Source organism: Rhipicephalus microplus, chromosome 9 (genome assembly GCF_043290135.1).
Source record: "Rhipicephalus microplus isolate Deutch F79 chromosome 9, USDA_Rmic, whole genome shotgun sequence".
Classification (NCBI taxonomy): Eukaryota; Metazoa; Arthropoda; class Arachnida; order Ixodida; family Ixodidae; genus Rhipicephalus; species Rhipicephalus microplus.
Genome location: NC_134708.1, coordinates 45887689 through 45906281, shown reverse-complemented (window position 1 = coordinate 45906281; position 18593 = coordinate 45887689). Strand labels below are relative to the sequence as shown.

Below are 18593 nucleotides of genomic sequence, written 5' to 3'. Positions count from 1 at the left end.
CATAAAACATTGCATGAACTTAAGCAACTCGGTAGTAGATATAAAGTCAATGTACTTTTCTCAGCCAAAAGCAAACTGCAGTCTATTTGTTCGCGCATGCGAAGAGAGTTTTCGCAATGTCGCATGAAACACAGCAAAAAGTTCGTGGACTGCGCAATAAGCGTTGCTTACTTGACTTATTTTAGCTGTGCTGAAGTGTACATAGGTCAGTCGGGAAGGTGCATCAATGTTCGTCTTAGAGAGCACGACTCTTCTTTGAAATCCTTGGGTGCATCGCATCTCGCTGCTCATTGCAGAGAGTGCGGTTGTTATCCTCTTTTTCAGGATACTGAAGTGGTTTTTCGATCTAACAATCAATTTACTCGTGAGTTGACAATAGCTTTTCAAATAAGAAAAAGAGGAGAACAATGCATCAGCCAGCCTTCAGTTTTGCTGCATGATGAAAAGTTTGCTTTTCTAGATTATGCTACGAGATAATCTTTCTTCTTTTACTCTGTGTTCTCGAGGTGCCACGGGTGTACTTTTTGCCTGCACTTGCATGCGTTGTTTTTTGATTGCCTGTTTAAATATTCTTCTCTTTCTAATAAATCATTTAAAAATAAGCACTTGTCCTCTCTTCCTTTCTGTTCATTCGTGCGCTTGAACTGACAGTTATATCATGCATATCCAACTAGCCCAACTTTCGATTCTGTTGAAAAAAAAAAAAGCAGTCTGGGTGCGAGTTTTTTTTTTTTCCCCTCTTGGCTGGAAAACAACGTTGGAGGAAAGTAGTTTTGTAGACTTCTACAAATGGTCAATTTGCAGTGGCTGTACCAAACGGGGCACAGCTTAGTAACAGGCCATTCTAGTTTTCTGCCATGTTCAGCAAAAAAAAGTGCTTTGAGGTCTACAAAGTACTGTACAACTAAATAACCTTATTCTATTATATGTGGAGTTTAACATCCCAAAACCACCATATGATTGAGAGATGCCATGGTGGAGGGCTCCGGAAATTTCGACCAGGTAAGGTTCTTTAACGTGCACCTAAATCTGAGCACATGTACAGGCCTATGCAGCATTTTTGTCTCCATTGAAACTACAGCTGCCGCCGCCGGGATTTGATCCCGCGATCTTCGGGTTGGCAGCCGAGTGCCTTAGCCACTAGACCACCACGGCGGAGCAAGTTTTTTTAAAAGAAGTTACTGTTAAATATGTCCTTATGAGTATGAGAGAATGATTATACCTATATAAGCATGATATTACTGCATGACTTACGTATATTAAAGTGTTCCTATTTATAGTAGATGTTTCACATGCATGGGTAAACATCTTTACTTTTTACAGTGCTACTAAAAAGTCAGTACTTGGGGTGCACACGAGTCCTTTTCTTCTTTTTTTTACTTAAATATAAGTATTTTGTCCTTCCTCAAAAATCTAAAAACAAGACTGGCAATATGTCCCAAATATATAAAGAATAATAAAAAATGCTAGTCCATGTGTTCATTCAACCTATGAAACAGTTGTACGATTCTTATGATGAATGCAAAACCAGGCTCACAAAAAATGCTTCATAATTTATTAATAGTAGTTTTTAAATTATATGAAGTACAATCACAACACCGAGACATTCCAGTGCACAAAACCAGAAAGACAAGCAAATTACGGGGAGATGAGAGTCAAAAAATGAAGTTTTTTTTTTTCTAAAGTTACACATTTTCGTTATTATTTGCTTCCAAAAGTTTAGTTTTAATTTCACAACAATAACAACAAAAACCTGAAGATTGTGAAAATTCTAGAAATAAGTGGCAATTGCTTTTGAAGAGCACAAGGTAGATTTTAGAAAACTAAAAAATGCACATTGTCTAGAGTCTCTGGAAAGTCGCATGTTCAAAATAATTATGATTTTTAGGCTCTCATAAAAGAAGAAATCATCTTGGAAAACATATTTTTCCGCATAAACAAGCTTTCACCTATACCTTTAAAGTGTGTTTTTCTCAAGATCCATTTTTTGGGCGACTTCTAGAGTTTGGACATCATGCCTTTAGCAATTCATAACCCAATAGAAATGCAATTTTGCCAACATACTCTTAACACGTGAAACGTATGGGTGTCTACTCCCAAACTTGATACTGCCTGCCTAATTATTACGAACCTAAAAAAGCATTTAGTATAGACTGAGGTCTATAAGACATTTCACACTGCCATTTTTCTTCACCGCCAAAATGTTGAATATCCACTTTCTTGATAGTTACTTGCATTTTACAGTCGATTTCGAGCAATATGAGCCAATTATCACATTATCATTTTCATTGACCATTAAAATGCTTTAAATGCAATTGATACTTATTTGCATTCTATAGTTAATGTAGAGCAATGTGAGCCATTAATGGCTCAGAACTATAAAGGTTAAGTGGCATAAAATGTTTGTCCAAAACGAACTATACTTTACACTAGCCATGGCATAAAACGAAAACTGTGAACCTTATAAAACTAATTACATATTTGATATCAGCATAAAAGCCTACATATAAGGCAAAAATTTCATTGCCCTACACTACAGACTATTGCAACTTTCTTCTGCAAATTCCATCTCCCCTTAAGGATAAAAAGAAATAAAGGCTCTGCTGCTCCAGCTCAACATTAAGAACATGGGACACTTGATTTGAAAATCATGGTATTGATCTGCACCGGTATTTTCTTTGTTTTCCCACCCACTTCGGGACGCACTACGACTGATTCCGAGTGCCTTTATCAAAAAACTCATCAGTTTATCTGGCGAGCCAGTGTTACCTTAAAGTGGCACCCAGTTGTGTATATATAATGATACGTAAAAAAAAGGCAACCTCTCTTTCTACTCTTCTACAAGTATCCCTTACTCTCATGAATCTATGCTTCTTATGCTTGCGGATTGCCAAATTATGTTACTTTGCAAATCGCAACTTATTTTGAGGGCTCCGTGTTTTCATGATGAACACACACGTGCTCCTCGAGTTGCTCCTTCCGTGAAAACAATACGTTGCACCAGGCACAGTAAAAGGAACGCTGTCTCGTGTGAGTGCGCATGTGGCGAATGAGGCGATCCTTCCGCGAAAATGACGCATCGCAAATGTCACAGGAAAAGGGACGCTTTCCTGTGTGGATATGCATGTGCCTAATTAAGGTGATATTCTGTGAAAATGACGCACTGCATTGGTCACAGGAAAAGGGACGCTCCCCTGTGTGGGTGCGGAGGTGGGCAGTCAGGTTCCATTTCTGAGTAAATACAGCTGGGCACAGGTGGCACTGGAAGGGGTTCATGGCCACATGTTTCCAAAGGTGTCTTTTCATGGCTGTTTTGTGACTGGTCACATAGGCACATTGACGACAGGAATGCACTCCACCTTGTATGTCCACGAATGAATGGTACGGCTCACGGGGTGTCGGAGACGAGGATCCTGCACAGCCGCAGGAAGAACAGAAAGAAAATGAACACTATGTGAAACACATTGTTTGGAACTAGATTACAGCCCCTGCCAAAAAAAAAAAAAAAAAAACGTTGCCGCGTTTGTAAATGAAGTACACAATTACCTTCGCCTATGTAGACCTCACGTTACTGCAGTAGAAACCATGCAATTATTCAACATGCTTTACAAAAATTCCTAATGTACCATTTGCCGATACTCTGTTGAAATCCAAAAATATCTTTTAATAGCTTAAAGTATGACATAGATGCAATTCCGATGCTGCACCTAAACTGCCAAATTTTTTCGTAATATGCATTCAGATTATGCATGAGACCACCGCATTATCAGTTGTACTTTCTGATTTCCCGTAATACTAAATGAATGTATATTCAAAATACACTTCCAACCATAAAGCATGTGAAATAATACATGAGATTGAAGTTAAATATAACAAAAGAAAAAAATTACAAGAGACATAACAGCACACAGCCACAGCACAAGCCCTTTTATGTGGATTGCCCCAAAAATTGTTTCTCTATGTCCACAATCACACTTTACACATTTCACATGTGCTGGTTCAATGAAAGCATAATGATATCACAGAATACAAAGTGACCTATTCAGCAGATAGTGTTTCATACAAGACCATACACATGAGTAGATATTCTACTTCATCACAATTATAACTAATTATACCAAATGAAGACAATTGCTATTTGTTAATCCATACACAGAAAGCTGTTTTCATATGCCAAAATGGCCAAACTATTTTGTAAAAATGACAAAACAATGCACTAAACTAAAAACCTAAATGCGTTCGGTTTGGTTTTCTATCTTCATCAGAGGAAAGACAAAGGAGAAAACCAATGGTCAAATTAAGAACGGTGCAATGTTTCATGACAGAGAAGAATGCAGAAACAATTTGCAGAATTGAAATGGTTGTTACTAATAAACGACACCGCGAAAAATAAGCAAAGTTCGCTTATTCATAATATTTTAGGATTTTGTTAACATATGCCAAAGGTTTCAGAGGGCAAGATGCATAATAAAGGACCGCCACATCACCACTGTATGCTTATATTGAGATCATTATTTACATATTGCCCAGTAAAATCAAAGTGTCACTACCGAGTGTTGCAGTTATATAAATATATAATAAAATTTTTCTCTCAGCCTATAGTGATGTGTAACGATATACATTGAAAAATTCCTAAACTGAACCAGTATTTTGTAAGACAGGCACGAAATCCTTACACTGATGACTGAAACATATACATAGCAATAAAATCAGTTACATTCATGCCAATTTCATTGAACAACAGTGAATAAAGTGAATAGCCAATCCCACTAACTTCAATATAACCAAGCCCGAGCGTCAGTTTGCAGGCATAATCACATCCCCATCAAAATCGCATCTTCACCGAATATTAAGCTGCTACATAATCAAGAAATGGTGAAAATTTCTGAGAGGACACTGGCGCAATGCTTGGCTGGCAATATCCAAAGCACGAGACTTTTTCGTTTCTCCATAATGCGATGGACACATCTGCAAAAGCATGCAAACAATTGTTAAATCTAGTACAAACAAAACAGTACCCTCAAATACAATTTCACTTTTGGCATCAACTCCACTTGATTGTTAAAAATTCCTAATCAAATGCACTTTTTGTACTGCATTTGAGTGACTACTCTTTTAATAGCTATTTTGACACTTGAAAGGACAAGCTCTATACATAGGGCAATACAATTAAGTACTTGAATTTGGATCGATGAAATGAACATCTGCAGTGATGTAAGGACTATATTCTTGCTTGGACTATCTGCTTTCCCATTTTAGCACATCATCTGTGGGTAGATTATATTCAACAAAGCTGCTGTGGCTAAACAATGATGTGTACATTACTATATTCCACGAAATCAAACATTATTACATGAAGACAACTTATTTTACATATTGGAGGACATTCTGAAAGTTTGTTTCTTGCTGCACCTCTAAGAGAACATACATGCGAGACTTCAGCTAGAAAGTAAATATAGCTTTATGCACTACATTTTCATACTGCGCAGTCTCTTTTATCTATGCGCACATGGAAGGAGTTCCCGGTGTTGTAACTGAGCTTTTCACGCTGAAACAATTGATCAGCACAACTATTAAAGAAAAAGGTAATGGTGATGACAAACAACACATGCAAAGTTATAGATGGTTCACTGATAATACCTAAATGTTACACATGGTCCAGCATCACAACTGCTGTTTCTGAGGCTGACTGACGCATTTAACTATGGCAACCGTTGTTCAGACGGCTCACAGCGAAGTCTATCTCTGTCATCGGAGTTGGGTCAAAGCACCACATGTGCATCAACTCGCTCTGAGACTTCCATGCAATCGACTGCCACCAGTTGTCAGATCTGCCAAAATTTTGAGTGTTTGTATCCTCCCTTTTGGACAATCTGGGTGAACGCTCTAACAGTTCGTAGTGACTCATGAACTTGACATTTGCTCTTAAAAGCTGGACAAGCGACATGCATCACTACTGCTGAGAGTAATGAATGTGCAAAGAATTATGGAATTACTATGATTTCGACAACACAACTTTTGAGACTTGGGAGGGTAAAACGTTTTAATTTTGTTGACATCGAGCTCATCCAATAAAAATCTGTAGCTCATCCAATGAAAACCTATCTAATATAGTACATATATTGAAACACAGATGCAGGAATGCAGATTATTTCTACAAGTACAGCGACAAACTTAAAACATAAATGACATTCTTCTAGGGCCTTTCTAAGTAAACTGTGGTAAAACAAATACTCTTTCCAAGGATAAAAAAAAAAAAGAAGTACTTTGAGCAACTCTGCGAAAAACTACAGTAATGATAATGAACGAGTGCTAGAGAAGTGCAATATGTAAAATATACAATTGAAGGAATGAAGTTGAAAAATGTTAAGCAACATGCAGTGAAATAATTGATCATTATCTGGGGTTTCATGCTCCAAAACCACGATATGATTATGAGAGCAACGTAATGGAGCTGTCAAAGATATTGACCATGTGGGCTTCTTTTAACAGCACACACGCCCCAACCATGTTGCCTCCAAAATTCAACCACCCCAGCCGGAAGTGAACCCACGACCTTTGGTTGAGCAGCTGAACACCATAGCCACTGATCCACCTTGGTGGACTACATGCGGCACAAAGTCCTGATACATTTGAAGCTAGAAACAAGTAGTTTCTTTTTAGATGCAGGAAAATTAAACCATTATGTAGTATTTACAATGCTCTAGATCAAATGTGTTGTCACTGAAAGGCTGCCTGCAAAAAAAAAAGGAATTTCACACTTTGCTCCCATGGTAGTGAAGTTAGCAAAAATACGTGCTATTATTAATGAGATTGAGAAGGAACAGCAAAAGTGAACACGTCCAACAATATAGAATATCCAGCTTTTTCATTTTGTAGCAACTTTAAAATATTACTCAACACCTTAGAATCTAAGCAACTCAAATAAACGAACAAGACACAATCCCCAGTGTGGAAGCGCAAATGGCACACTCAAAAATGGCACACTCATTTTGACATGACTGAGACATTGATTGCTTTAACCAAATTGGGAAACAGTCTGGCAAGCACAATATCTGAAAGATATCCAATTGTTTTGACCAGAACTGATGAAGACGAAAAGAGCATCTTTCGTTTGTGAATCAACTAAAATCCTTTTGTTCCTTTAAAACAACTGTAAGTTGTAGTTTCAGAGCAACTATAATTACAGACAATATGAACCAAGGGAAATAAGTCAGAAGCACAATATGTCAATTGTTGAGCTAGAAGAGTATGCAGGGTACAGTGTTTGTCGTGTCTGATTCCATCAGGAATGAAAGAACAATAAGAGTTATCGGTACCATTCCAGTCCTGAAATCAACCTATGCGCATTGCAAGAGCAAACAAGGCATACTGAAAGCTAGCACAGTTATATATTCATCACAGCACATCTGCAAAATGAGCAAATAGAATAGGCAAACAGCCAATTCTATGCCAAGACCATGAGGTTCACATTAAGATGCAATGTCAGGACGTCGTGGAATTCAATTAGGAGCAAGTTTGCACCGCTATCGAAAGCAAATAAGTTCTTCTTAGATTGAAACATTGACCATTACAATAGTTTTTGGAGTTCCCTATTGTCACAAACGACTCCAATTTTCGGAGCATCCGCGGGCCCCACCTACCAAGGAAGGGCGCTTTTGTGTTGGGGGACGACATCCGGCGACTATAACGACCCAACGTGGCGCCGGCTCGTCTTCCCTGCACCGGTACCGGAAGGGGCACCGGCGATCTAAACAGGGAATATTACTCCCAGATGAGACGGGAGCACGTGTACGCCCCTGAGGCGGTTTGAACTGCCTCGGAACAGCAGTTGACGTACAGACAGCAACCAGTGCGGTCGTCGGTGTCGCGAGTCTCGCGTAGGCGGCGAGCACGGAGTGACCCGCGCAACGTATTGAGACGGCTGCAATTCCGGGCACCCTCGTCGTCTACCAAGCCGGCGAGACCTTCAGCGGCACCCGTCAACTCCCCTACGTGCACCAAGGGCTGGTTTGGTCCGTATGGAACTTTTTATTGTGACTTTTTTTGTTAAACCGTAAACTTGTTTTAACCAGCCTTTTTTTTAATATTTGTAGTGTGCGCTGCGTCGCACGTTTAAATTCTAAAGCGCCACCATGATCATTCTGTAATTAATTTCTAGTGTCTCTCTCCTTTGATTTCCATCTTGTTGTTATTTTATTAATGTTCCGCATATTTGTCCTTAGCCTGTATCTGTTGTAGTGTTTTTAGCACCTTTTGTTTTATAGCTGTTGTTTCTATCGCGCGTATCAGTTTTTCCTCCTTTGTTATTTTTGTAATCTCCTGCCTTGGCCCCTGTTTCAATTAAATGTTTGTCTAAGTGTAATCAAACTCTGTGTCTGCTCTATGAGTGCGTCGGTCAGGCCCACACATCACCACACGTGCAACCCCGCACGGGTCGGCCAACCCGCAAATAAATTCGAAATGTGCCACTTCGAGGCCTTTCAGGCGTCGCAGGCCGAAGCGTAAAGTGGAAGCCTGCGAGTCTGCCGCACGTCGATGTTGGATCGGCGGGGCCTCAACCGAAGTGTGTGACATTATCTGGCGTCCGCGACAGGACTGGCCGACCCCGTGGTGATGTCTGGGAGACTGACGTAACTCTGAGCGTCCAGTATGTAGACGTCCTTTTATTGTTTTGTTGATGATCAACTGTTTGTAACAATGGACAGCACGCAGTTTGACAGGCTTATTGAACAGGGCAAAGCCTTTGGCTTTGTAGGCAAGGAGTTATATAATTTCGTTGAAAAAGAGCGAAATAGACTTAAAGAGGAGCGCGATGCCGAACGCATTAGGTACAGGCAATATCTGGAATTTTCGATGGAACAGGAGCGACAAAATTCAAGGCTTAGAATTCAGAAGGAAAAAGAGCGCTTGGGACTGTGTGCCATGCAGTCGGGTCCCAGCTTAGCCGCTGGAACGCCCAGTAGCGCGACCTACAGTGGCCTGAACAAGCAGTCGTACCAGGATCATGTTCAGCTACTGCGCCAGAAAATCGAAAGTGAACGGCGCATGTTTGAGACCTGGGATGCAAGGCACAAAAGGGGCAAAGAGCCCGTAGGTGTCAAACCACCGAGAGCCGGGCAAAAATTTTGTACTGTTGAGGCGGACATCAGGTTTGCGAGTGAACCTAAACAGTTAGCTGCTGAAAGTCCCGTTGTGGCCACAAAGGCCACTGAAGGCCACAGTGATGGCGACGAGGCGCTGTGCCTGGAGAGTCTTGTTAATGCAGAAATGCCATCTGTAATGGACTTGGCACAGCCACCCTGTTTGTGCGTCGCCATAGCAGCTAAATGTGAAGTTCGCAGTACCTCCGGCCCGGTAGGTGAGGACCCCTGTACAGAGAGCGGGGCACAGTCGGGTGCTGACGCGCACTGCGAGCTGGGCAATGTTGGGGCAAGTAGTTCTTCCAGGTGCGAGCGGCGCAGCCCCGAGGAAGACGCTTGCATTGCTCAGCCGTCAGTCAAGCTTCCCGCAAGTCAGGGTGTCCACAAGTTAACGGAAAATCCCGACTGTATAGGCATTATGGCCGAAGAGACAAGCGAGACAAGTTCTGCTTTGCAAATGTTGCAAGCGGACTTCTCAAAAGGGAGCACTGGGCAACGTCCAAAAAGAAAAAGACGCCGCACAAGCAGAAGGAAAACCAAGGGTGCAAAGCAACCCGGAAAATCGCTAATTGCCAAACAGCATTCGAGGCAACGAAAGCTTCGTTTGCATTTTGTGACGTTCGCCAGTCGAGTGGGTTCCTATGCTTCAAACCGCCCGACAGATAGAGGGGGGAGGCAGGCATTTGTTCGTGGAGCTCGGAACAGCCGACCCCCTTCGCTCCATTGTCCTGCTCGAAGCGCTGGGTGCCTTGCGAGGCAGCGCCTTTCGGCCGAACGACACGCCGTGGTTCGGGGACCCGTTTCCGTAGAACGCGGTGACGACGAGGGCATGCCTCCGAGGTGCAGACTAACGAGAAACAGGCGTCCGTGTGGCGGCCGTACACTCTTTTCTCTGCCCTGGTTGCGTCGAACGGCTCCCCCAAGAGCGCGACCACCTCGAGCACGGATAAAGGTTACGTACATAGGAACTCAAAGGTAACCCTAAAGGCAAATGACTTGTTGGTTGAAACAATGTTCATTTATGTTTTTCGATTTAGGAGCATTCCATGAAGGGGGGGGGACTAATAACTTAGTTAATCTTTTGGTTTGCTTTTGTCGTCTGAGTGTTTGTAGACGATGTTCTGTTGTTTCAACCTATTACCCGTTCAGTTAGGGAAGCCTTAATTTAGGGATATTGTTATTTTATTTAGTTCGGCTTTTCATTTTAAGAGACTGGTTGGTCATATAATCAGTCTATCACGGTACGCATGTGTGATAATCATGGCGTTATGTGCATGTTCTTCACAACTTTCCTTGTAATTATCATTTTGAAATGAAGTGCTTTAGTGTGCAGCAGGTTCAAACAACTGCGTACAGGCGATCATGCCGATTTCTTTCTTATTCATCTTTTTCGAAAGCTGCATGTCAATAAGTGACTTTTTAATACCGCTTAAATCGTGTATTGTTTTTAATATGTGGCATCAAAGGATGCTTACGAGCCTTAGCTTGGAAATGCGCAGTATTTTTGTCATTGCCTTTTCATGTGTGTGGACATGACGTTGTGCGCGAGTTCTGACTTTCATCGTATAGTGACCGTGAAAGTGTGGTGTGTCGGGTGTTCTCTGCGGTGTCGACCACGTCAGAGAAATGGTGCGCGAAAAAGAAAATGCATTGGTGGACAACCGGAACACGGAAGGCTCTCGAACATTGAGCGTTTGTGATTTCCTTGAACATTACGAAGTAATATTCTTAAGAAGGGGGCTATGTCACAAACGACTCCAATTTTCGGAGCATCCGCGGGCCCCACCTACCAAGGAAGGGCGCTTTTGTGTTGGGGGACGACATCCGGCGACTATAACGACCCAACGTGGCGCCGGCTCGTCTTCCCTGCACCGGTACCGGAAGGGGCACCGGCGATCTAAACAGGGAATATTACTCCCAGATGAGACGGGAGCACGTGTACGCCCCTGAGGCGGTTTGAACTGCCTCGGAACAGCAGTTGACGTACAGACAGCAACCAGTGCGGTCGTCGGTGTCGCGAGTCTCGCGTAGGCGGCGAGCACGGAGTGACCCGCGCAACGTATTGAGACGGCTGCAATTCCGGGCACCCTCGTCGTCTACCAAGCCGGCGAGACCTTCAGCGGCACCCGTCAACTCCCCTACGTGCACCAAGGGCTGGTTTGGTCCGTATGGAACTTTTTATTGTGACTTTTTTTGTTAAACCGTAAACTTGTTTTAACCAGCCTTTTTTTTTAATATTTGTAGTGTGCGCTGCGTCGCACGTTTAAATTCTAAAGCGCCACCATGATCATTCTGTAATTAATTTCTAGTGTCTCTCTCCTTTGATTTCCATCTTGTTGTTATTTTATTAATGTTCCGCATATTTGTCCTTAGCCTGTATCTGTTGTAGTGTTTTTAGCACCTTTTGTTTTATAGCTGTTGTTTCTATCGCGCGTATCAGTTTTTCCTCCTTTGTTATTTTTGTAATCTCCTGCCTTGGCCCCTGTTTCAATTAAATGTTTGTCTAAGTGTAATCAAACTCTGTGTCTGCTCTATGAGTGCGTCGGTCAGGCCCACACATCACCACACGTGCAACCCCGCACGGGTCGGCCAACCCGCAAATAAATTCGAAATGTGCCACTTCGAGGCCTTTCAGGCGTCGCAGGCCGAAGCGTAAAGTGGAAGCCTGCGAGTCTGCCGCACGTCGATGTTGGATCGGCGGGGCCTCAACCGAAGTGTGTGACACCTATTGATGGCAACGGTCAACTCCAACAATCAGCCACATGAATAATGAAATTATAGCCATCAATGGGCAACTTCAAAAATTCTTCGTTAAAATAAAAACTGTAATAATAAAGCTTGCCACATAAGAAGAGCCATTTCTTTGTTCTTGTTTTTGACCTATAAACTTAATTTTAAAATACAGCAACAAGAGGTGTAAATTGTGTCTCAAGTGCACCAAAGTGAAGATTCTCTCAATTGCCTGATTTATACAGCGAAAGCTGTTATGAGGCCACAACACGGGCAGTTTTTGGCGCCATAGTTGTCCATCACCACCAGTGTCTGTAACCACTATTGCTCAAAATAAGAAAAAAAAAAAGAAGAAAATTATTCAGGGGGGAACAGGGTTCAAACCTGGATCCTCTCCGCGACATCCCAGTAATCTACCAAAGAACCATGCTGGTTATACAGAAGCACAACGTCTAGCATATTGTCTGGCGTTAACATGGTAAGGTAACGTGGTAGAAGAGTAGTCATACAACCAGACATCACACAATGTGAATTTTACACCCAGGCGACACGTAATACAAAGTGCGTAATGAGCGGTTCGTTGAATGTTTCCAACCCATTAAAAGAGCTCAGCCAAAATTCTTCAGCGTCAACAACCACATCAACAACGTGCACATGATGCCCTGAAATTCATGGTGGGTACCTTTCTTGTCCACAGAATGATCAATAATGGCGTGGTGGGTGCTTTCGACTAGACAGAAAATATGACTTATGGATGCAGTAGGTACTGTGACGTCCCCGCAAACACGGACTGAACCCCGATCCTTTCAAGATGTTTTCGCTCGTTTCTCAAACCCACGCATAAAAAAAAGGAAAAAAAAAAAAACCATTGGTGTAACGAATGGGAATTCCGGAGTGAAGTACCAGAAGGATTATTTCTACTGTTCTCACGGGCTCCCCCGCGCAAACACGAGGACCAGGCGGCGCCTTGTCGTCTACAGACCGTGTGAAAGTGTACGGTGGAGATAATCCTTGCGCACCCTTCAGATTTGTGGCTTGGGGGAGCAGCAGAGCACCTTTTGTTGGTTCGGGGAATGCGACGCTGCCGCAGCGCCTGTGCCGGGTCCTGTATGACTTTCCGTCAGCCTCCGTGGCTCCAGGGCTCATTACTGCGTTCTGCGCGGACGGCCGCCCGCGGCGGGAAATGACGAAGAAGCGGCGGCTACGGAGAATTTCCCGGGAGACACCGAGCTGCATGAAAACGTTGAGACTTGGTCTGGACAACGGCTCACCAAATACCGGAAGCATCGAGACCATTGTTCGCCCGTAATTAAAGTGTCTTCAAGCGGCTCGCCCATCACTCTCCCTGAGGCTTGAGTTTGTACATTGTTACTTGCTCGGCTTTGTTTGGGAGAGGGTTTTCTATTGGTGTAGGCCGCGGGGGCAGCCGCCGAAGATGATACACTCCGACTGAGAAGAAAATATGCCGCGTCGATAGTGGCGATTGGTTTGATGCCCCGGTAGGGCAAAGTGAGGTCCTACAAAAAGGGACTACGAGACGACACGGGGAGAGTCAGAGATACGATGCGAAGAGAGTCAGAGAGATACGATGCGATGAGCTCGAGATGGTGGAGAGACAGAATGGAAAAGGAAGATAACGGTGCGATGACGGTACAATGAGAAATGAAAGTTAAGGATAGGAGGCGGCTAAGATGGAAATCACTGAGAGGCACGACGTAGGCGATGATGACGAAGACGATGAAGACGCTGATGAATTGAACAGATCAGACCTCGACGCCAAGAACTAACCGTCGGCCCCAATTGGAGCAGCCAACTCTGAGGCGCCAACTACATGGACATTCTGTGAGACGAACTTCACCTCCCTTACTTAAACGAGTTTTGCGGGAAGGGATGAGGCATATTGAGACATTTGTGTGGTTTTATTAATTAATGACTTTATCGTTTGTGTCGTCATGTGTTTTTTGTATCCATACCCTTGTATTGTTGCAGTTACTTTCTTTATGTGCCTGCCCTGTGTCGAACATCGCGAGTGTCTAAATCATGTGTTATAATTTTGTGTAGTGGTTGATGTACGCGGGTACACAATGTTTGCAGTTAGTATTAAATTTAATGGATCAGTAAACAGAAACAGGTCGCAGCATCTCTTAATTCCCGGCCCCAGCACGAATCACTGTATGTGGAAAGTGATTGAGACACATAGCCAAGAGGGAACTGGATAGACAAGGGGCTGAGTGGTCTTTCCTCTCTTTGGTAATCAGTGGTGTAGCGGGGGACGTCTCAGTACCTTGCAAGTGTACTCGTATTAAAGTAAAACCTCTGCGATCCGACTAGGTCTAAAAAATTTCCGGGGCACGCGAGATTTTCTGTGATTCCGGCGGACCTATTATATTAACCTGCAAGCTAATGAAGTACGGCTGTAGCGAACCGATCTTCGCACCACAACCTTCGATACAAACGTACACTACCCACGCTGTCGGGTGAGATGCAGCAATCATGTACTCGCGCGGGAACCCAAGTGCAGGTGCAGGCATGCACGCCACAAGTTGACGATCAGAAGTGCATCCTAGCCTCTGAGATTATGTGCATGAAACTCGAAGGCCTTTATCCACCTTCGTGGGCATCCATGTTTAAAATGACTCTTTTATTGCTTTTTATTTTTTTTTTTCAATGCGTCATTGTACTGTGTTGACACACTCCTGCCACGTCAATGCAAGACATGTCCTGACATGAGACATTCTAAGAAAGGTGACCCAGACGAAGACAAAGCGAATGGTCTTGTTCACGGCGCTAGACCTCACCATGCTAACATGCACGACTCTTCGGGACCACACACACATGTGATATCTCCTATTTGCACAGGAGGCCAACAAACTTTCACGATTGTGTAGGTAAATTGTAAGTCTCCCGAAAAAATAATTCTTGTTCTTTGCTTCCACAGTTACGCTGTAACTACTACTAAGTTGTTCTGTTGATATATCCAGTCATCTGGTGCTTCTTAACGTGTGCTGACACTACACAGTACACGAGCCTCAACGATTTTGCCTTTATAGAGTCCATCTAAATGTGACCACTGCAGCCCGGATCGAAGCCCCAACATTCGGGTGAGCAGCCAAGCACCGCAGCCACTGTTACATTGAGGTGGAAGAATCCTGTAACACAAAAAGTTAAAATATACACGACACATAGTTTGTTGCATACTCATTTTTCATATTTTCCGGTGATACGAATTCCAGATGACATGAATATATCCAGTGATCCTGTGAAATTCATATCATTCAAGATCTGCCGAAGCAGTCTCAAGAGAGTTAAAAAATAGTTCTGGAAATGCCACTCACCCAGCTTTTGCTGAGAGTGTGCCATGCTTTCCATGCAGGCCTGCCATTTTTTTTTCCTCGAAAATATTTATAAATTTTAGTGCTCTGAGAATATTTTTATGTCAAATATACCTTCCGTAAAATAACTGTTGATTACTGGGGTATTCACAGAGAGTACGGTATTACAAGAGAAAAAATTCATACAGTGAATATATTGGCAAAATTTGTGTTAGTGTATATGGCAGAAAACTTTGAGCAATATTACTGAGATTGAAACTCCTCACACAAATGCTTTTGCTTATAATAAACATCAATTTTGCGAATGAACCATCAAAAGATGCTCTCAGAATTTTTTAACAAACGTCGCTCTTACAACATTCTGCAAAATTTAGACAACTCACATGTGACCGAAAAATTTTTTCTCTCCAAGATATTCTACAAAGTAACTGTTTTTCAAGCAAGAAATAGGCAATATTTTGTTCTGCCACATATGAAATGATAGTCAAAATAGCTGGGACATTTTGCATGGAATGACCCAGCCTGTACTACGGTACGAAATAAACACGATTCCTTTTGTTGGTTAGATATATACAGCTTTCGATTGATGCCATCATAAAATGATAAGCACATTGTTACGTAAAGATTTTTGTTATACTTAAGCACCGCTTTTGAAACTATTACATAATGACCGCAAACCACTTCATAACTTGCAGGAGATACAAAAACTTGGAACTTGTACAAAGACCCGACTTCAATTTCAGATGTGTCTCTATTTGCTTTCTTAATTACTTATCTGATAGCAGGCGTAAAAAGGCTAAACTCATAAACTAATTCACAGGAAGGCAAGTCAAACCTTCCGGTCAAACTTTCAAAATTTGATTGAACAAAGCTACCGTGATACAAAGCGGGGGGAAAAAATGAAAAAAGAAGGTTTCAAGAGGTAAATTTGGCATCACAGTTTTCATCATCATCATCAGCCTGGCTGTGCCTACTGCAGTGCAAAGGCCTCTCTCTCCCTTGTTCTGCAATTCAACTGAGTCTTGTACTTTCTGCTGCCACATTATACCTACGAACTTCTCAATCACATCGGCCCACCTAAATTTCTGTCTTTCCCTAGTGCATTTTTCTTCTCTGAGAATCAAGTCAGTTATATTTAGTGACCAGCGGTTATCCTGCCTACGTGCCCAGTTCATGTCCATTTCTTCTTGATTTCAACTACGATATCATTAACCCCAATTTGTTCCATGACCTACTCTGCTCTCCTTCTCTATATCTAAGGTTATACCTATCATTTTCCTTTCCATGGCTTGCCACGTTGTCCTCAATTTAAGCTAAACCCTCCGTGTAAGCCTCCAAGTTTCTGCTCTGTAGGCGAGTACCAGCAAGATGCAGCTATCATATACCTTCCTATTCAGGGCTAGTGGTAGATTACCATTCATGATTTGGGAATGCTTGCCGGATGTAGTCCACCCCATTTTTATTCTTCTAGTTATTTCACTCTCATGGCTCAGCTGCGCGGTTACTACCTGCCCTAAGTAAACATATTTCTTTACAACTTCCAGCACCTCACCACCTATGGCAAAGCGCAGCTTTCTGCCAAGACTGTTGCACACTACTTTAGTTTTATGCATATTAATTTTCAGACCTACTATTCAGCCTTCCGTGTCCAGTAATCATGAGCTGTAATTCATCCCCCGAGTTACTCATCCAGGCAATGTCTTGAGGGAATCGCAGGTTACTAAAATACTTTGCATTACCTCTTATACCTAACTTTTGCCGATCTAGGGCCCTGAAAACCTCCTTTAAACATGCGGTAAATATATTTTTTAATTAAGATTTTGTCGCTTTCTCTATATAAAAAAAAAAAAAAACTATGATGGCTGTGGATCCGCTGTAGATTTTTTCCAGTATTTTTATGCAGTGTTCGTCGATGGCCCGATTTCGTAGTGCCCGCATCACTGCTGACGTCTCGACTGAGTTCGGCTGGCGATAAATGGGTATCTTTTATGTTTTCGCTACCCTTAGTTACACAAGCACACTGAAGCGCGCTTCTGTGCGGACATGAATGTACTCCGAGACTGTCGCTACGAGTAAATGCCTGGACACACGCAGTTCTAGAGGAACTGCTCAGAGAGGGGTCTTTATACGTCTTAAAGAGCATTAGACTTCCTTGCAGGGGAGACCCCTAACGCACATGTCTATACACTGCACTGAGTGCCGGCGCGATGCGCATTTCTCCGCGACGGAGATCTTGTTTAGATACCACGATCGCATGACACGAGAACTTGCTGATGCCTTCTATATTTACACGAGTGCTTCTATGTACGTTAGTAATCTTTCTTTGGTTTTAAAGGAAAGGGAATAGTTCGTTGTGGGGAGGGTCGGGATGCAATTGGTGTGTTCTTGTTTCGGTTATTTTGACCGAGTGCATTCCTAGCTCTACAGTCGGTGTTCAAAGCACACTCCACTGCTTCCTAGTCAAGCGTCATAAGTTAGTGCTGCAATAATGCAGTACATACTTTCCAACTGCAATGACATACCAGCGTTTTCGATATTGCCCGCCCACATTTCTCGGGGCTCGAAACTACATTGAACCACACTACGACGCGCAGAGTTTGTTAAGGAAAGAAGTAACAACATATCAGTCTGCTTGGAATCACGAGAAGGATGTTAGCTCCTTGACGGTGAATACACACATTTCGTAGCGCCGTCCGTTGTGTGCGTACGACGATTCCGCCTTGGGTACCACTGATAACACTTCTCCACTCGTCACTGACGCCTCGGATGACGAGTATGCTCAGCGAAGTGAGCGAATCTCCGCAGCGTCAAAGCCTCGCTGGCGCTTTCAACGACGGCGCACAGAACTTCTCAGACGAGTCCACAAAATGAAAGTGGCGCATTCGCCCACTTTCATTTTCTACGTCTTCTACGACCACATGAAGTCGAAAACAAGGAATAATAATAATAAAAAAAACTCGCATAGATGGATAGATGGATTGATGCGGCTGTACCCTTTAGATCGGGCGGCGGCTATCGCCACCTGGCCGTAATACTTAGTGAACAAACAACTAGATTTATCTTTTTTTTTTCCTTTGAATATTGAAGTATAGAACTGGTACTTTGCAGTGAAGTGTTTAATTTTCACACGTGCCTTGACTTAGGCACCACTCAGATAACCTCCTTCTAATTAATTCTACCCGCTTAAAGTCTATTTTGCCCTCCCTGTCCCTAAACCCCAGTGCTTTAAAAAACTCTGCGCCATTATCCTGAACTATAGGATGAATCCCTTTACAGAACATTATCAAATGTTTGGCAGTTTCCTCCTCCTCTCCACATGCAATGCATACCGTGTATACCCCTTCGTATTTGGCCCGATATGTCTTGGTTCGTAACACTTCCGTTCTGG

General features: G+C 42.8%; 2 long non-coding RNA genes across 3 annotated transcripts in view; one reads left to right on the top strand and one right to left on the bottom strand.

The window, feature by feature from the left end:
• LOC142771717 (uncharacterized) overlaps positions 1-18593 on the top strand; it is a 38162-nt gene that overhangs the window by 15526 nt on the left and 4043 nt on the right. The gene's annotated exons all lie outside the window — the stretch shown is intronic.
• On the bottom strand, positions 1534-18170 carry LOC119163788 (uncharacterized). Of its 2 annotated transcripts, XR_012886095.1 has the most exons (4): positions 17884-18170; positions 11869-15022; positions 4775-7592; positions 1534-3413 (listed from the first exon to the last, which is right to left on the bottom strand). It is a non-coding gene; the product is annotated as an uncharacterized LOC119163788 (long non-coding RNA). The 2 variants fall into 2 exon arrangements; XR_005108733.2 differs by lacking the exon at positions 4775-7592 and having other exon boundaries at positions 12556-15022; positions 17884-18166.